The sequence below is a fragment of the Nicotiana tomentosiformis genome, chromosome 11, assembly GCF_000390325.3.
Source record: "Nicotiana tomentosiformis chromosome 11, ASM39032v3, whole genome shotgun sequence".
NCBI classification, from domain to species: Eukaryota; Viridiplantae; Streptophyta; class Magnoliopsida; order Solanales; family Solanaceae; genus Nicotiana; species Nicotiana tomentosiformis.
The window spans coordinates 117,016,971-117,020,492 of NC_090822.1; the positions used below are offsets into that span (position 1 = coordinate 117,016,971).

Consider the following 3,522-nt stretch of genomic DNA (forward strand, 5'->3'; position numbering starts at 1 on the left):
AATTTGGAGTCAGTGGAAAAAAAATTAAATCAGGCGTGAAACAATCGAACCAAAAGCTCACAGCACAAGGAATACTAATTAATTAGACGCTATGCTCGAAAAAGAAAACTTAAATAAGTTAAAGAGATTATATATGTCACATTTATTCTTTAATCCCTTTTAACTCTTGAATAAGTTATACTCAACGTAATTTAATTCGACATGTTTTGTTATGATGATTTTTTGATTGTTCTAATTCATATGTTTTGCCTCTTTGAGGTCTAATAACTGAGAAGCTCATATATCATTGTTATACTTGGACCTTGATGTCTCTTTCTAAATCTTAAAGGAAAAGAGAAGGAAAAATCTTTCTTCCTTAACATGCCTTGCAATTGTGTTTGCAAATATTAGTCAAATAAATTCTTTAGTTAGCTTCCAGTTCCAATAATGTTGGACTTCTCATAATCATCTAAGCTAGTTTTAATTTGTTACCTTTAGGTACTTCATATTAAAACTAGTTATTTAAAACACTAGGACAACGTAATACAAAAGTGGCTGTAGTTTAGTGGTGAGAATTCCACGTTGTGGCCGTGGAGACCTGGGCTCGAATCCCAGCAGCCACAAAAAGTATTTTTTGTGATTTAATTTGTAGGTGGGTTTCATGTTAATGCGCCATGAGTTTTGAGACACATTAATCAACGCACTCTTTTTTCTCTATGTATGTATAATCTTGCGTATGTGAATTAGGTCCACGTTTTAACAGAACGTTCAACCCAACATTCAGCTCATTCAACTTAATCTAGATCAGCACAAGATGGTGTTGTTATGTTTGCATGCTGGGTTACAATTGGAAAAGAAGTTGGCAAGTATTGGAGTGATGGCTATGGATAGCTGTGGTCATTTGCTAAGCCTTTGGCACCCCAATTCAATTTGTTGGAAAAGCCATTACTGCCAGTAATTCGTGAAGCTTTGGAAAAAGCTATAAAAAATGGATGGTCAAAGGTGCATATTCTATCAGATGCAAAAAATGTAGTGGATATGATAACAAAAAGGTTGGTGGTCTCATGGGAGATAGAGACTACTTGTGAAGATATCTGGAAGATAATTAATTCCGTTGAAGATATAAATATTACATATATTCGTAGATCTTGGAAAGTATTAGCGTATAATTTAGCCAAATTTTTTATCTCGCTATTACATAAAATTACTTGAATTTCTACTTTTCCTAGTTGGATTGTAAACGATGTCGCTATATCATTTGTCTCTTTGAGAGCTATTATTATCTAATATATAGTAAAGTTGTTGCTGGAAAAAAAAAACTTATTTTTATCCTTGTGCATCCGTATATTCTGCGTCTAGTCATACAAATTGTTCCAGACAAGTGCTTGTGGCATCCAAATAAATTTTGAAAGAAAAATTTTCTGACAAATTTACTCCAATAACTTTTCTAAAGAGTTAATCCAAAAAAAAATAGGATTTCTTTCTGAGGCCAATATACTTGCAATAGTATAAACAATTATTCTTCATTGTCACTTTCATATTCAAATTAACAATTCAGACTCAGAGATCCGCCAAGGATTCTTCTTTTTTCACAACCGTCGCAGTTATATTTTCTTAATTATTACGCGGCGTTTAGCAAAAGATCGGCACACAAGCGTAGCCTTTTCTTTGGCTTTTTGACTACAATACTGCTTTTGGTTTTCAGTAGCTTTATATAACAAGGAAAAAAAGATTTGATTCTCTTGTCGAGTGGTTAATATTGACTTCTTAAATGCTGACTAAGGCATATGCCATAATTATGCTTGTCGCCTGTCGGACAGAATTCACGGTTTCACCTACGACAATGTGCAAATTTTTTGAGAATTTATTTTCGAGTTTAACTTATATATCCCAGACAGTTTAAATAAATTTTTCATTTGCTCAGATCATCCAAAAGTTTTATTAGCTTGAAAATAAAGCGAATTAACTGCAATAAACATGTTTGCATTGTCAAGTAATATATGTTAATATGTTATAGCAAGTCAATTACCTTATGCTAGGTGATGAAGTCACACTTATCGGTTATCACAAGTGATTAAATGTGATTATCTCTTATGTGATGTGATATGTAAACGTTTTTCTATGTTGCTAAAAGTTAAACTACACTTATTTTTTAAGACACTTTATCTTTTAGATAGAAAAAGCAATAATTTTAATCGAGAGTTCATTACAGCTGTGATAAGTAAACTCATGGTAATACATAAAACAGCTTTGACAAATTTTGTCACCTTTCGGTGTATGTGTTTTGTGCTTTAATCCACTAATATTTTGTACTTTATATGTAGTTATGTACCACGCTCGGTGCTTTAGCCTTTAATTCTGGATTAGTAAAATTAGGAGATAATGCAAAATCCACGCGGCACTCTCTCTTAAGTAGGAGAGAAAACTCTAAGAAGTTGGTGAACTTGTATCAGAATTTTGGGTAGTCCTTATACTAATGCTGCCCATTGGAATTATAATTACTTATTTTATTTGATCTAGTATCATTAAGATCAGTCTAAAAGATATTGAGTACTAGATTGCAAGATATACTAGTTCTTTTACCATGTTCTGTCCATCATATATTCATTCCCTTTGGACTTTTTACTTTTCACCAACCAGAGAGATTTAATGTTTTTGTTTTATGTTTTAGCATGATAAAAGAGACACCACTACCAAAAAGAGAAAAGGGAAGGAAAGAAACGTACTGCTTGGATGTACTTTGAACTCTTGAATTGAATTCTTTCAATTCAAAAGGTTTCTTTTTCATGGCTGCTGCAGGAAATGTACTAGAACTAACCTAGTAAATCTTAAAACAATTAATTAGTGCAGTGTAACTAGACATGCATTAGTGCATATAAATTCTTCTTACCCCACACCTCGCTCTAAAAAGAATTCTTTCGAGGTCCGAGACAATGGTGGCCTATATAAAATTTGGAAACGTTAGATTCCATCAACCCCATCTTGTATATTATCTCAGATATGTAAAAAGATAGTGTTATATAGTATTCTGTCCTTTGAATTTACCCCGAGACACAACTATTTCGTTATTATAATGACAAAAGAATGTCCATGCATGAACTCAAAAGGTAATTGCAGGTTAAATTGCACTGCTGATGATTCAGTGTAAAGAATTCATTACAGTGCTGGTGTACGCCTATAACTTAGATTCAATAAGAGGCGAAACCAGGATTTAGAATTTATGGGTTCAGGATTTTAGTCATTTTAAGTTACTGAGTTCTAATTTAATAATTTGTATATATTCAATGGATTTTGTAGGACAAATACATAGTTTAAACCTAAGTAACTGGGTTCGACCAAACCCATGGCCATATTCGAAAGGCTAGCTCCCACTACTAGAAAATGTAAAATTTCCAACCATCAAATCCGTCGGAAAGCTATTATTTCCGACGGATTAAGTGTGGTCGAAAAACTTATGGTCGTAAAATATTTGTGACTGAAACGGTAAGAAATTTTCAACCGTTTCGGTCGCAACTGGTAAAAGTAAAGTTGACTGAATAAAAT

The 3,522-nt window shown here is 32.9% G+C and overlaps 1 non-coding gene across 1 annotated transcript; it reads left to right on the top strand.

Moving 5' to 3' along the window:
• Positions 1–530: 530 nt before the first annotated feature.
• On the top strand, positions 531–602 carry TRNAH-GUG (transfer RNA histidin (anticodon GUG)). The gene has a single exon. It is a non-coding gene; the product is annotated as a tRNA-His (tRNA).
• Positions 603–3,522: the final 2,920 nt, after the last annotated feature.